Genomic DNA, 17,079 nt, shown 5'->3' with positions numbered 1-17,079 from the left:
GATTTCTATTTCTATCTCTCGCTGTTGGGCTTTGTTTGTAATGTGTAGAAATGCAGATGATTTATGTGGGTTTATTTTGTAACCTGCAACTTTGCAAAAGTTGTTTATTATTTCAAGTAGTTTTTGATTTGATTCTCTGGGATTCTTAAAGTATATCATCATATCATTTGCAAAGAGTTATAACATAGTTTCTTCTTTGCCTATTCTAATTCCTTCAATTTCTTTTTCTTCTCGTATTGCTCAAGCTAACATTTCTAGTACCATATTGAATAACATTGGTGATAATGGACATGCTCCTTTCACCCCTGACCTTATGGGAAATGCATCTAGCTTATGCCCATGCATATAAAGCTTGCTGATGGTTTTATGTAGATACTGCTTATTATTTTATGGAAAGTTCCCTTTATTCCTATGCTCTCCAGTGTTTTCAATAGGAATGAGTGTTGTATTTTGTCAAAAGCTTTTTCTGTATATATTGAGATAATCATGTGGTTTCTGTTAGTTTTGTTGTTGACATGATCAATAATGCTGATAATTTTCCTAATATTGAACCAGCCCTGAATTCCTGGTATAAATCTCGCCTGATCATAATGTATTATTCTCATGATAAGTTGCTGTATTCTTTCTGCTAATATCTTATTTAAAATTTTTGCATCTATATTAATTAGAGAAATTGGTCTGTAATTTTCTATCTGTTTTGGCTCTTCCTGGTTTAAGTATCAGAACCCCATTTGTATCATAAAATGAATTTGGTAGGACTCCTTCTTCCCCAATTTTCCCAAATACTCTATTTAGTATTAGAATTAACTGTTCTTTAAATGTTTGATAGAATTCACTTTTAAATCCATCTAGCCCTAGAGATTTTTTCCTAAGGAGTTCATTGATGATTCATTCAATTTCTTTTTCTGAGATTCAACTTCCTCATCTGTTAATCTGGGCAATTTATATTTTTTAAACTATTCATCCATCTCATTTAGATTGTCAAATTGATGCACATACAGTTGGGCAAAGTAATTTCTAATTATTGTTTTAATTTCCTCCTCACTGGAGGTGAGTTCACCCTTTTCATTTTGGATATTGGTAATTTGGTTTTCTTCTTTCTTTTTTAAATCAAATTGACCAAAGGTTTATCAATTTTATTGTTTTTTTTCATAAAACCAACTCTTAGTTTTATTTATTAGTTCAATAGTTTTCTTAATTTCAATTTTATTATCTCTCCTTCAGTTTTCAGTATTTCTAATTTGGTATTTGCTTGGGGATTTTTAATTTGTTCTTTTTCGAGCTTTTTCAGCTGCATGCATTCATTGATCTCCTTTTTCTCTATTTTATTCATGTAGGCACTCAAAGATATAAAGCTTTCCCTAAGAACTGCTTTTGCAGTATCCCATAAGATTTGGTAGGTTGTCTCATTATTGTCATTCTTTTGAATGAAGTTGTTGATTGTTCCTAATATTTATTGTTTAACCCACTCATTCTTTAGTATTGGATTATTTTCCAATTAATTTTTGCTTTATCTTGCCATGGCCTTTTATTACATATAATTTTTTATTGCATTATGATCTGAAAAGGATGCATTGACTACCTCTGCCTTTCTACACAGTATTGTGAGGTTTTTATGCCCTAGTACATGGTCAATTTTTGTATATATGCCATGTACTGCTGAGAAAACAGTATACTCTTTTCTATCCACATTCGGTTTTCTTCAGGGATCTATCATATCTACCTTATCCAGAGTTTTATTCACCTTCTTAACTTCTTTCATGTTTATTTTGAGGTTAGATTTATCCAGTTCAGAGAGGAGAAGGATGAGGTCTCCCACTACTATAGTTTTACTGTTTATTTCTTCCTGTAACTCCTTTAATTTCTCCTCTAAGAATTTGGATGTTATACCACTTGGAGCATATATGATTAGTAATAATATTGCTTCACTGTCTATGGTGCCTTTTAGGAGAATATAGTTTCTTTCCTCATCTCTTTTGATTAGCTCTATTTCAGTTTTTGCTTTGTCTGAGATTAGGATTGTTATCCCTGATTTTTTTCCATTAGCTGAAGCACAATATATTCTTCTCCAACCTTATATCCTTACAATGTGTGTATCCCCTCATTTCAAATGTGTTTTTTGTAAACAACACATTGTTGGATTATGGTTTTTAAATCCATTCTGCTATCAATCTCTGTGTTATGGGAGCGTTCATCCCATTCACAGTTATGATTACTATCTGCATCTTTCCTTCCATTATCTTTCCCCCATTTATGCTTTTAGTTCTTCCTTTTCCCTTCCCCTCCACAATAGAGTTTTAATTTTTGACCATCGCCTGCCTCAGTCTTCCTTTTCTTCTTTCAGCCTCCCTCTCTTTTACTCCCCTTTTCCCTTACTACATCTTCCTTCCCTTTTAGCATCCCCCTTTTCTTTCCCTTTTCCCCTCCTACTGCCTATGGAGTGAATTATATTTCTATACTTAACTGAGTTTGTTGTTCCCTCTTTGAATCAAATCACATGAAAGTAAATCTCAAATAATGCTCCTCTCCCTCCCCTCTTTCTCTCTACTGCAATATATTTTTATGCCTCTTCCTGTGATGGAATTTATCTTTTTCTGCTTCCTTCTTTTCACATCTCCCATTACAATCCCTTTGCACCCTTAAACCACATTTTTATCATCACATCATTTACTTTATACCCGCTCCCTCTATCTATGTATATCTCTTTTATATATCATATTCAATATACAAGTCTCAAGATTAACAAGTATCATCTTCCCTTATAGGAATGTAAACAGTTTGTCCATATTGAATAACAAGTTTTTTCCCCCTATTTACCTTTTTACGCCTCTCTTGAGACTTGGGTTTGAAGATCGAATTTTCTATTGAGCTCTGACCTTTTCATTAGGAAGGTCTAGAAATCCCTTATTTCATTGAATGTCCGTCTCCTTGTCTGAAATATTATGCTCAGTTTCACTGGGTAATTTATCCTTGGTTGCAGTCCCAGCTCCTTTGCCTTATGGAATATCATATTCCAATCCCTCCCATCTTTTAATGTAGAAGCTGTAAGGTCCTGTGTGATCCTGACTGTAGCTCCTCGATATTTGAATTGTTTCTTTCTGGCTGCCTGCAGTATTTTCTCCTTCACTTGATAGTTCTGGAATTTGGTGATGATATTCCTTGGTGTTTTTAGTTTGGGATCCCTTTCAGGAGGTGAACAGTGGATTCTTTTGATGACTATTCTGCCCTCTGGATCTAGGACTTTTGGGAAATTTTCCTTGTTTATTTCTTGGAAGTTATTGTCCAGGCTCTTTTTTTTTTTATCAAGGCTTTCTAGTAGACCAATAATTCTCAGATTTTCTTTCCTGGATCTATTTTTCCAGGTCAGTTGTTTTTCCAATTAGGTATTTTACATTTGTTTCTATCTTTTCATTCTTTAGATTCTATTTGATTGATTCTTGATGTCTTCTACTTGCCCAATTCTAATTTTTAATAGATTGTTTTCTTCAGTTAACTTTTGCATCTCCTTTTCCACGTGTCCAATTGTTCCTTTTAAGGAGTTATTTTCTCCAGTTAGTTTTTGTACTTCCTTTGCCATTTGTCCAATTTGCCTTGTAAACTCTTCTGTGATTTCTTGTCTCAATTTTTAAAATCATTCACCAGTTTTTCTTCTACTTCTCTAATTTGGCTCTTAAAATCCTTCTTGAACTCTTCTAAGAATGTTCTTTAGGCTTGAGACCAGTTCATATTCCATTTTGAAGTTTCATACGGGGGTACAGTCTCAATGCTGACTTCTTTGGTATTCATCTTTTGGTCCTTCTCCCCATAGAAAGATTCTATGGTCTTTTCTGGTTTGCTTCTTGCTCATGATGATCACCCTTTCCATGGCTTTTAAAGCAGATCTTTGCTTCTGGGGCAGAGGGGCTCTGTCCCACCATTCTTGTGCTTAGAACTTGAGGTTTTGTGTATTGCGCCCTCTGGTTCTTTTAGCTAGAAGCTAGAATGCTGTAGCTTACCTGGTGCTGAGTTTACTAATGTGCCAAAGGAGAGGCTAGGTAAAATCTTTTTTTCTGTGTAATTTATTTATTTTATTTTAAAACATTCTTTTTTATTATTATTTTATTTGTTTTCAGTGTTTTACAGTCACTTCCATATAACTTAGATTTTTCCACCTCCCTCCACTTTTTCCCCCCTCCCTCCTCCCTCCTTCCCTGAGACAGCATACAATTTCATATAGGTTCTACACATACATTCCTGTTAAATACATTTTCCAGGTGAAATATTTGTGAGTTTCCTGGAATTATCTTGGAGCTAACTGCATTAAGTATGGGGAAGGAGTGGTCTGACCACAGAAGGTCTCCTTTCCTGAGTGCCTTCCTTATTTCCCTGGCTGTGCAGAGGCACTCCTGGGGTCCCATGCCTAAGGTCCTAGTGTTGACAATTGTCGGCTCCACCCCACTGGGACTCAGGATCTCCTCCTGGTTTGTTGAGGTGGGGCTGTCTGGGACAGCTCCCATCCTTCCCTGGTCCCCTTCAGGTACAACAAAAAGGACCTGCCTTTGCAATTTTCCTAGACTCGTGGGCTAAGAGACTGTTTACCCCTTAAGTTGATCCCACCGTTCCAGTATTTTTCCTGAGGAAATATTACATGAGTTTTTCAAAGTCAGCAAGGGGAGGGGTAGAGCATTTACCGATCACTCTGCTATCTTGGCTCCTGAAAGTTCAAGTGGGTTACTCACAGACATTTAATCTGTGGGCTGACAGTCTCAGGACCAGCTAGTGCAGTTACCTGGGGTTCTGTGGTTCTCTCTCACTCAGTTCCACTGGACTTCCATCCTGGGCTGATATGTTTGAGAATCCTCACTGTTGCAACTTCAAATCACCAGAGGCTTCCTGCTCGGCTTTGCTATAGTATGGTACAGCCTGTGCACTATGCACTATGTCCTCCTCCAGCTCCATGGAACAGATCCTTCCCATTGACCTTCTAGTCTGTCCTGAGCTGAAAATCTGCCATAGTCTATCTCCTATTGGATTTTGCTACTCTAAAATTTGATCAGATTCTCTTTTTAGAGGTATCTGAAGGAGTTTGTCTTAGAGCTTAGATAAGTAGTCGCTCTCACTCTGCCATCTTGGCTCTGCCCTCCTATTAGAATTATTTCTTATTCACAGAAGTGATGACAGATATAGAAGGGACCTCAGATTCTCTCCAAGCCAACCCCTTAATTTTACAGATGAGGAAACCACAGCACACACAGCTTAAGATATTTGCCCAGGATCACACAGGTAGAAGGAAACAAAAGTGGGATTTGAACCTTGGTCCTCTTTCACCAGAACCAATTGTCTTTCCACAGCACCACACTGATGCTAAACTGAAGAGAACTTTATGTTGTATTATATTCCTACTGGTTAGATTCAAATGATCATCCCAACCTGTTGAAATCTTTTTTGGATACTGATTCTTTCATCCCATATATTAGCTACCCTCCTGAGTTTTATGTCATTTACACATTTATTTTTAAATGTCCTACATAGCTTCATGTGATGCCTAAAAAAAGGTAGAATCCAAGATAAAATAATCTTCCTTAGGCTATAAAGTCAACACCCTGAAGCAATATATTCAACCATCCAGTTCCTAAATATAATAATACCTACACTCTCCCATGATAAGACCTAAAATACCACCCATGTTTCAGAGAAAAACAGGCAGCAAAAGGTGTACATGTTTACTCCAGAAGAGAGGCACGGATCACCCTCAAGCCAAAGCCTGATTTAAAATTTTATATAAAATGAAGGCTAAATAGACTTGGTATCTGACTTCCCTTTAGTTCTTAAGTTACAGACAACTGAACTTAGAGACAAAGTAATTAAAAATACAAGGGTTATGGGGGTTACAAAGTGGGAAGATGACACAGTGAGAAAAATGACAGGAAATGAAGCAAACAAATGCTCATTAAATGATCTGAATACATCTGGCTCCACAACTTAATTCAATTCAATAAACATTTATTAAGCTCCTACCACATGCAAAGCACTGTGCTCATCACTGGGGACACAAAGAAAAAAATTTCTAAAACTAGATCATTAAAGCGATAATCCATGAACATGTAGAAACAGAGTTCTAATAAAAAATAGCCAGTAGGACTCTTATGGAGAACAGGTCCTGCCCATCTCACCTCATTTATGTCTTTGACAGGATTAGTAAACTAATATGTTAGAAGAATATTGTAGTTATATCCACAAAGCATTTGGCAGAGTATACCACGTGGTTCTCATGGGACAAAAGGAAGATATGTAGATGAGACAAAAATGCAATGAGAGAGATTTGGAAGTAGGTCAATAGATAGGTTCAATGAATAGTTATTAATGGTGTAATGTCATCTTGCAAGTAGGGACTGAGTGATAAACAGCAAGAAATTTATATTTGTACTTACACCACCTAATGTTATTCATCAATGACTTGGATAATAACTTAGATGACATTCATCAAAATTTCAGGTTATACAAAGCTTAGAGGAATGGCTAGTACTCAGCATGACAATTGAAAAAAAAGATCTCAACAGGCTAGATTCTATCTCTAGAGGTCACTGGACTCTATCTAATGAGTTAAAATATGGAGTAAAGATACATGTGAATTTACACTTGGGCTCAAAAATCAGTGCCATAAATTCAGGATGGGGAAGGCATGGCTAGATAGAAATTTGTCTGAAAAATGAGGGATAGTGAACTACAAGTTATCAATATAATGTAACACCTACAAGAGCTAATGTGATCTTGGGTTATGTTAAGAAAGAAACAGATTCTAGGAATAAGGAAGTGATAACCCTCTGTAGTCTGCTCTGGTCATACCATATTCTGGGTTTAGTTCTGGGGATCAGTATTTAAACAGAAAAGTGATAAGGTGAAAAACAACAAGGAGTGGTGAGAGTCTTGAATGAAAACCATATACTGTCTAGTTGAAGGACCTGTGAATGGTTAGCATGGAAAATAGAAGATTTAAGAGAGACACGACAGTTATGTTCAAGCATTGAAAGAGTTATCATGAAAAAGATTAGGAGTGTTCTGTTTGCAGAGGTCTGAAGCAAGAGGAATGAATGGAAATTGTAAAGAGGCCAATTTTGGCTTTATGCAAGGAAAATTTTTTTTAGGAATTAGAGCTCCCCCAAGGTAGAATGGGGACAGCTAAGTGGTGCAGAGGATAGGAGGCTGGGCCTAGAGTCAGGAAAACTCATCTTTCTGAGTTCAAATCTGTCCTCAGACACTTACTAGCTTTGTTATCCTGGTCAAGTCACTTAACCCTTTTTGCCTCAGTTCCCTCATCTGTAAAATGAGCTGGAGAAGGAAATGGCAACCCACTCCAGTATCGTTGCCAAGAAAACCCCAAGTGGGTTCACGAAGTGTCAGACATAACTGATAAGCAACTGAAACAACAACAGTAGAATAGATTTCTTCAAGAAGGGTGGTGGGAAAGCCTTCCCCAAGTCTAGCAGAAGTTAGATGACTGATTGTTCAGTTTGTTATAATAAGGACATATTTTCAGCCTGGTTTGGATTAGATGGTCACCAGTTTTCCTTCCAACTTTGAAGTTCTATGATTCTGGTAGTGGAAGAACTCATCCTATTATGACCATAGTCCCACTGACATAGGTAGGGCATTCTGTTTAATAAGGCAAGGTAATGTGTAATACATTTTGTACAAAGTTTCTACACCCAGATAGTGAAAAGTTTCTAAATTCTAAATATCAGAAAAAAAATCCATTTTGGTAGGCTCTATCATAACTTGTCCAGGCTAGAGAAAAACATGGTTATTTGCTTCGGGAGTTCAATGTCACACAGCGCAGACTGCTAAATACTAGTTTGACTTTTGTTTACTTTTGCTCCAGATGCCTTAATGGTGTGTGGCCACAACTATGAGATGACACCACTCTTGAACAGCTGGACTAATAAACACACAGACAGAGATCACTGCAGCTGTTCATTAAAAAGGAAGTGGAATAGAATATCCTTCATGTACATTCTTAAAACTATCATGAATGATACAGTCAAGAAGATAAATGGAAGATAGACTCTAGGACAGATTAGACAATTACAGAAAGTTTGCCTGAAGGAAACCAAAAGCCAGAAATTTCCTAATGGCATTGAAAGAATTCTTAATAAGCAGGATTCAAACCCCACCAACAGCTGAACTACCCATAATACAATAAATTCTTCATCTAGATTGAGAAGTTGACATCATGAATGTTTCACGGAGAATTTCTGGGCTTTGATTTTATATTTTTGTAAAGTTTAGATTTTAAGAAATGCATGTATAAATAAAGGATAGCTGTAAATGGGCTCTATGTATGGTCATTTATAAAAGTCATGCAAGAATACTATGGGTAGTGATAAAGACCAGAACAAGCTAAAATTGACAACGAATGCCAAGTTCTAGAAGATAAAATTATTTTTAACCTGTGTTGGAAGCCACGCAAAAATTAAAGAAGAGATAGAACAATTTATTGCAGTAGATGAGATGACAGAAAAGAAAAAATGGTCCTTGCTTACTTATATTTTTTTTCAGCCAAAGAAAATTATCTTTGGACCAACGATGGGAAAAAAAGTTAATGGTAAATTGAATCCCAAGATAAGTGAGGAGATGATAGGAGGGCAACCAGCTATACACATTGACGTCAAGTTGCCAGGAGCAGACCACATAAGCCATCAAGCTGTTAAGGCACTGTCTGTTATCTTCAAAAAATAGTGTAGAAAAGTATAGGTGACACAGAGCTGGTGAGGCAAAAGTCCTGGTTCTCAAGAAAAGGGGGGAGATGATTTGGATTTTTTATAGATTGGTAAGCTCAGGCATCAAATACAGGGAAACAAAAATCTAGAATAGATTATTGAAAGGATGCTTGAAAAATATTTTAAAAGAAAGTAATGATCATCAAGAACAAGTGTGAATTCAACAACAGGTTATACTAGACTAATCTCATTTCCTTTGGTGAAAGATGTGATAAATTGGCATAGGAAGGGAAATCCCATATATGTAGCATACCTAGAATTCAACAAGGCATTTGATCAAGCTGCCCGTTATATCGCAGATAAAATGGTAAGACATGACCATTTGGAGTCCTTCACTGTATGGCCCTACCTTTCCAGATGTATCTCAAATGATCCCCTTTTATGGTTCTTTACCTGAGCCACACTTACTGTTTCATGAATGTATAGCTATATCACCCATTCCTGTGCCTTTTCAAGGTCTGAAATTAATTAGTCAACAAATATTAAGGTGACTCAGTTGAAAGAGCCTTAGGCTTAGAATCAGGAAGACTTATCTTCATGAGTTCAAATCCAGTCTCAGACACATACTAGTTGTATGACCCTAGAGAAGTCACTTAACCCTATATGCCTTAGTTTCCTCATCTGTAAAATGAGCTGGAGAAGTAAATGGCAAGCCACTTCAGTATCTTTGCCAAGAAAACCCCAAATGGGGTCACAAAGCATTAGACACATCTGAAACAACTTAAGAACAACATTAATTAAGCACTTACTGTGTGTCAGGCACTGACACACCAAACATTAGGGATACAAAGGCAAAGATATTGCCTGCCTTCAAGAAACTTACATCCTAAGGGAGGAGATAACATACAAAGAAATATAACTCCTCCTCACCTTAGCCTCTTAGAGTCCTTATCTTCTCTCAGTGTTCAACTCAGGTACCACCTCTTAGGAGAATGTTTTCCTGAAAATTTGAAAAGGGATCATTAGAATTTACCAGGCTATATTTTAAATCTCTATTTAAGGAGAAGTCTACATACCAATCTCTCAAACAGATATGTCTATTTATCCTAAAATTCGGGGGCTTTCTTCTGTATCCTCCCTTGTCCCCAATTCATGTGCTCTGGGTGTAAGAATGGAGATACAGCAGAAGGGAGGCTAATGGAGATTCCACTCTGGTGGGCATCATGGTGGAGGGATGGATAAAGGAAAAGAGATGACAATTGGAGGAATATGACAGGAAAATAGACTATGTCTCATGTCAGAGATCTGAGGAAAAGTACATGTTGTACCCCTCTAGTTATGTCTCTTGGTTTGAAAAGAATTTTGGTCAAGGAGTTTTATGTAAATTCCCAGATAAATTTATAATAGGCTATGAAGAAGTCCTTGTTAGAGATGTTATAATTTCCTGCTCCTTATTTTACTTCTGTTATGATAACTCAGATTTATAAATAGCCACTCAGCTCACCTAAGGCAAATGAAGACATGCTGGGCAAATTGAAATAAATATCACTTTTTTTTTATTTTACTCTCTGTTTACCACCATAGTGTAGCAAACTGGCTGGTTTAAAAAACTAGGATAGTAAATTATTCAAAAGGTTGCTACATCTTAAAAATTTACATTTAGGGTAAATTTTGAATGACATCATTTCAAACAATTTGATTTTTCATGTTGGTAATATCCTAATTTCAATTATTCATAGATCTTGAGAAATAATATAATGTCTCTCATACACATCAGTGAATAGGAACTTAACTAGAAAATTCTCTTTGTGGTTTCACAAATCAGGTAGATCCATACATAAAGAGGTATGATTTTAAGACTGTGTTATCATCCTGTTGTTGTACACTTATATATCACAGGCAAAGAGGATATGCAGGGAAGACACACTATGCCAGCTCCTAATAACCCTTAATCAATCCAAGTGCCAGATGTTCATTACTAGTTTAAATAGTGTTACTATGCATCATGGAGACCACAATGTGGAGGAGGGGTGGTGCTGTCAGGTGGTCACACACTGTTAATAAAGCAGATACCTAATTCTCATACAAATACAATAGACGCATTGCCCCTTAGATATGAAATTCTTGGGTTAAATCTTAATTTAACAACACCAGAATAGCAGCAAAATCACTTCTTGTGAGGGTGGGGGAAAAGTAATTTAAAAGTCACTCGTAGTTTATTTTTAATAAGGTTTTTTTTAAGCTTTCTACAAATCCAGTAAAGAACATTAACTAGATGAAGTGCAGGCAGTAGCTAAAGAAAAAGGGTTATTTCCACTATCTAAAATTAAAAATAAATTAGGAAATTACAGGGCAGCCAGATACACATACTAAATTTTCCCCTCACGATTTGTGTGTAACACAGTAGAAATATACTTTGCCTTTCTTTAATCAAAACCAATGGAAATTTATCACTCCACAATTATTAGCATCTTCTTGTAAATTCTAAATATATGCATTTCTGGGTGGTACAGTGAACAGAATGCTGGGCCTGGAGTCAAGAAGACGGAGTTCAAATCCAGCTCCTGATATATACTGTGTGACCCTAGACAAGTCACTTAAATTCTCTCTGCCTCCGTTCTCTCATCTGAAAAATGAAGAAAATAGTAATGCCTACAACCCAGGGTTGTAATGAAGACATGATGGGATAATATTTGTAAAGTGCTTTGTAAATCTTATGTTACCTGTTGTTACAGCTGTTTACATTAAAATTCTGGATCAATATCCCCAATGAAGCCTTCTTAAATGAAAAACAAACCTATACCTAGGAATAAGGATAGTCTTTCATAATCCACAGAGTATTTAGCTAATAAGGTTACAACAATATGACCACCGTGTATTGAACACAGACGATAGGAAGAATGTAGGTTCCGTTTCTTTTCTAGTTTCAGTCTTCTGAGGAACCCAGAATGGACTGCCTACATTTCAGTTCAGTAGCTGCTCCACCTGCTGTGTGTGTATATGTGTGTGTGTGTGTGTGTGTGTGTGTGTGTATCTGTGTCTGTGTCTGTGTTGGGGCTGGGGCTGATGCCTGCCCACCAAGTTGCATCACAGGGCTATTATACCAAGATACCTGATACTCCTATTGCTATAAGTGAGATAAGAGCATAGGATTGAACAGAGAAACAATTCTAGGAGATGCTGAGGAGAAAGCAAACTTATGGAAAAAGTTTAAGATCTTGTCACAGATCTTGCATAAAGATTAGGGGAGTCAATCACTCAGTCAACAAGTATTTATTATGGGGAATTTTGTTAAGGAACAGAATAGTACACACTGCATAGTGTATAACATATCAGGTTTTGTGACACCTCAGGCTATGTCCAACTACCTCTAATGGCAGGATGATCCAAATATTCTCCAAACAAAGTCAATTTCAATTTCTACAATGACTTGAGTATTAAATTAGCCAAGGGATCAGTGAGTCCTACATAAGAGTTATATTATGTCTGAGGATGTGGAGGAGAAGGGCTCTTGACACTATCTGCAACAATCTTGTTAACTTGGTATTAAGCACATATTGCTATGAACATGATATTTCAAAGAGGCAGGGGGAAATTGGATGGAAGAAAGGAATTTTTGGAGTCAGAGGACCCGGGTCCAAGTGTCATCCACAATGCTTATTGCCTGTGTCAACCTGGGCAAGTGATTAAACTTCCTTGACCTCCATTTCCTCATCTGCAAAATGAAAGGCTCGGAATGGATGACCTTCTGAGGTTCCTTTATATCTCTAAAGTTTATAAGCCCAGACCATAACTAGGACTGCTAAAGATCAGTTGGCCCAGACCAGTCTCGGCTGCCTGAACATATAATATGATATGATATGAGATGATGTGATATGAGATGAGATGAGATGAGATGAGACAATGAGATATGTGATATGAGATGAGATATGTGATGATGAAAGGAGAGAAGAAGAGAGTAGAGGAGAGGAGTTTGATATTATATGATGAATATATACACATATACCTACATGTGTGTATATGTGTATATATGTATGTATGTATATGTACATGTACATGTGTGTGCATATATATATATATAATTTGTTCAAAGAACTGTGTGACATATTGTACATATTCAGTCTTTGAATATCTCCAGGCACACAACACTAAGATTTTCTTACACATTGTCTGTAATGGCATAAACAATTGGAGTGGTTGTCTCAACTTTATGTTTTTTAAGTTTCTAAAGCTAAGTAACTAAAAACAAATAAATCTGGTCTCTCCATTGTATTTTCTACCTTAAAATAAACAAATGCACAAAAAAAGGAAACCATAAAAAAATTTTTCTCTAGCTTTTAACACTTAATAGTCAAAAATGTACTCATCTAGTCTACCTTAAACATTCCTTCATTTGTTTAACTTGAGTTAAAATAATCTGTACTATATATCAAATATTTTGCAGATAGAATTTTGGAAGGGAGTAGATACTGAAGCCTATTGTTTATGGATGACAATGTTTTCAAAGTATGATAAGTAGCTAATTATTTAGATATCATCGTGTTAATGACTAAATTATTAAAATACAATGTCAGAGTCATTCAACCTGAACTTTTCAGAAAAGACTTAATATGCCTAAAACTTAGCTTTCTTTTCAGAGGAACTTTATAAGGAACAGTTCAGAGAAGACATTAACAGTATCTACTAGGCCTCATTCCTTTTACCATAAAGTCCTTTTACTATATAAAGATGAACTACAATCATGTCTCCCTAGGTCCTGACTTTCTCACTTCCTTATTGCTATCAGTACCACCACCATTCTCCTAGTGGTCCATTCACAAAACCTCAATGTCATCTTTGACTCATCTCCCTCATCTGTCAATTTTACTAGTTCCTGGATCCTTTTGAGAATACCTACATGATACCTGTGAAAGGTATTGTCTTCTCTCCATCCTATTCCCACTACGAGCAGAGTTCAGATCATCATCACATCTTGGCCAGATCATAGTAATAGCTTTTTAACAGAAGCCATCTAACACTAATCCTACTCCCCCCTCCACTATCTACCAACATCCCATGGTAAAAAGTATAGCTTGATTAATCAATCAGCAAGTATTTATTAAGATTAACTATATAGCCAAGGACAGTGCTAACCAGTGGAGATACCCAAGACAAAATTACAACAGTCCTTGTTCTCAAGAAGCTTGAATTAAATGAGATGACAATATGTGCATATGTGGTTGCATATGAAACATACAGAAAAACAAATAGGAGATAATTTTAGGGAAAAAGCACTAATTTTGTGAGGAGTAGGTAGAACTCAGGAAAAGCCTCACTTAGGAGACAGTACTTGAATTTGAAAGGAAACCAGTGATTCTAAGAAGTGAGGCTAGGTGATAGTGGATTCTAGGCATGAAGATTAATTCTTTCCAGCAAATCTCTAGCATACCATTTCAACCATACTGCTCAAAAACATTTGGAACAGAGCAACGGACTAATTTTTTTTTTTATTTTTGACTATTTCTAACTAAGCCACCAACCAAGTATTTGCATGTAATAGATGCTTTCCAAATGCTGAATTAAATTTACTTATTAAAAATCCAAAGTTAAGAAGGAGCACAGGATGTATATAGATTGTGTTACTAGAATGGCCAGACTACAATTTGGCATGTAGCAGGAACTTAATAACTACAAGCTGACCATCATAGGAAGTAGAGCTAGGAGATGCTCCACCAGTTGAAACAACCTACTCAAGGTCATAACAGATAGGAACTGATAGAGTTAAGATTTGAACTTGGGTCCTTTGACTCCAAAGGTGATATAGTTTCCACCACACCACACTGCCCTCTTTTTCCCCACTATAAATTTTTCTATAATAATCATAGGAAGTAGAAAAAAGGGAGGTAGGTTTTTCTGCTGTATTAAAAGCTAGGATCCATTTCTCAAAACTTATTGTGTGTACACTTCTAGAGTGCCATAAAAAATAATAAGAATGCAACCAGCAGGGCACTGTAAGCATGAATGACCTAAGTCCTAAACAACAGCCTCCACATCAAACAAAAAGTATGCTACCAGACAGGAAATACAGTAGAAGCCAACTCAGGTAATTTCTCTCTTGCCAAAGTACCAAACTAAGATCTAGTATGACGAAGCAGAGACAAGCAACATAGGATCGTGGATTTGGAAGCAGAAGGGGGCTTAGAAGTCATCTGATCTAAACCTGTCATTTCACAGAGAAACTGAGTCCAACAGAGGCTGAGTGACTTGCCTCAGGTCATATAAGTGATGGTAACAGAACCAGGATCTGAGTTCAGGTACTCTAACTCCAAATGCAAAACTTTTACCAAAAGTCCACTTCTTTTCATTTTACCGAGAAGGAGCTGAGTCCTAAAAGGGTTAAGTAACTTTCACAAGGTCACAAAAGTAGCAAACCCAGATTCTTTGACTCAAAATTTGTCATTTTTCCCCATATCATTCAACATCACATATCTACCATACAGCAAAAAAAAAAATTAGGAAAAAAAATTTTGTTTTCTTATCACTTTACCTGTTTCTCGCAATGAACCTAAAATTGGTCTTTTATTTTTTTGGGGGGGGGGTCAAATGCTGCCAATATCTGACTCTTGAAAACCATTGCAGACTCCATAATAAAAATAAATAAATAAATAGATGTCAGGCTCACTATGAATTTCTAACGGGTTACTCTTTTTTTCTAACTCATTCACTTAAAGTCTACTGGGCTAGAAAATTGGAAAATAAGAATAGAAGGCAAACAGGAGCTAAAAATTTAAAACTAACCATAACTATGATAGGTACATCTATTAGTGTGCAGAATATATATTCAGAAAGTGTTGCTGCTGGTACTCTGTCACTATTTTCCTAGGGCAGAGAACATGGCATGATTGTTCCTGTATAAAACACCAAGTGATCAGTAATTATCCTCGGAAGGAAATCTAGCAAATCTAGTTGTGCATACAATAAAAATAAGTAGAATTGATGAAAGCCAGGAAAGAAACAAACCACCAGCATTCTAGAGGTTGAATTTTGTGAAACATTCTTTTGTACTGTGCTAAAACCTTAGATCTATTTCTTCTGATTTAATGTTGGGAACCCAAAGGAATGCATCATAAAGAAAATCCTAAGTTTTCATGAACCATATTCCAATCCTATCATGTGGTTAACTACAGAAACTTTCTGAAGCTAAAGGTTAAAATTCCTTCCTGATTTATAATATGTCTGGTGGATTATTACTGTTGTTTGTTCCATTTTGGGGAAGAAGTATTTGTTTTCCTTTAGACTCATAAGGTAAAAGAAATAAAGTGGAAATAATTTTCTATTAGCTGTATAAATTAATATAAATTCAGAGGACGTAGGTCTGAAGATAATTAGGCCAGACCTAAAAGTAGAACTATGGGCAGACAAGGATTCTATTAAAAAATTCATAGTTCAGAGCATTGATGCTATATTCCCTCAGGATGCAGACACTCACTTCCCTATGATACTGAAAAGCAATAAAATTATTTCTGAACATTTTTCTTCTGACTTGTCACAATTGGAACCAGTCTCAAGTTAATTATTATTCCTCAGCAATCAAGATTCCTTGATGTGTACTAGCAGGATCAGTCAATCAACAGACATTTACTAAGTGCTTACTATGTGCCAGTCACAGTGTTTAAATGCTAATGATACACAGGAAGGCAAAAATTGTCTCTGGGCTCAAGGATCTCATATTTTAATGGTATTAAAGTGGCATCTGTTAGAAATTAACCTGGAAAAGATGCCACCCTGGCCCATGTGGTAAAGAGCTAGATGTAAGCGTGGAAAAATGCTTTCCCAGTTGAGTCAGATTCTACACACGCACACACACACACACACACACACACACACACACACACACACACCACCACCACCACCACCACCACCACCACCACCACCACCACCACCACACCATAGCACACCACATAAAAAAGTCCCATCAAAAGCTCATTTCACTGGAGCACTCCAAACCTATTCATCATATATGGAAAATGAAAATTTCTGATTTATTTATCTTTCACCTCTCAGGAGTATTTCATTAAGAGAGTAAATGTTTTACATTCTCACTGCGACTTTGTATGAGCATGGAAAAGATTCTCAGTGTCTCACAGGGAAAGAAGAACAATGTTAAAGGACAGACTGGACCAGCTTTCTTGTCTCACAAAGTACAATGGGAAAGATTGAAATAGCCACTCTTTAGGTAAGAAGTAAAGACAGGGGAAGGAATTAGTAGTGTATCATTATCTCAATAGCAGGTGTTCTACTTGGAACTGCTCACTTTATACCGTAATAAGGTTGTCTAAGGTTTAGACAATGAAATTATAGGCAGAGGTAGTTCTGAAGGTTAAAACATCCTCACTCAGTGGAA

At 36.4% G+C, this 17,079-nt stretch overlaps 1 protein-coding gene across 2 annotated transcripts in view; it reads right to left on the bottom strand.

Moving 5' to 3' along the window:
- NAV3 (neuron navigator 3) overlaps window positions 1-17,079 on the bottom strand; it is a 1,098,252-nt gene that overhangs the window by 932,883 nt on the left and 148,290 nt on the right. Inside the window, exon 2 of one of the 2 annotated variants that reach the window (XM_072655445.1) lies at window positions 9,627-9,696. The exons of the other annotated variant lie outside the window; for it this stretch is intronic. The gene's annotated coding sequence lies outside the window, so the exon portion shown is untranslated. The remainder of the gene's footprint in view (window positions 1-9,626; window positions 9,697-17,079) is intronic. 2 annotated transcript variants of the gene reach the window in all.

This window comes from Notamacropus eugenii, chromosome 3, assembly GCF_028372415.1.
Source record: "Notamacropus eugenii isolate mMacEug1 chromosome 3, mMacEug1.pri_v2, whole genome shotgun sequence".
NCBI classification, from domain to species: Eukaryota; Metazoa; Chordata; class Mammalia; order Diprotodontia; family Macropodidae; genus Notamacropus; species Notamacropus eugenii.
Note: the sequence above shows the minus strand (reverse complement) of the source record. Positions and strands in the feature narration are given on the sequence as shown.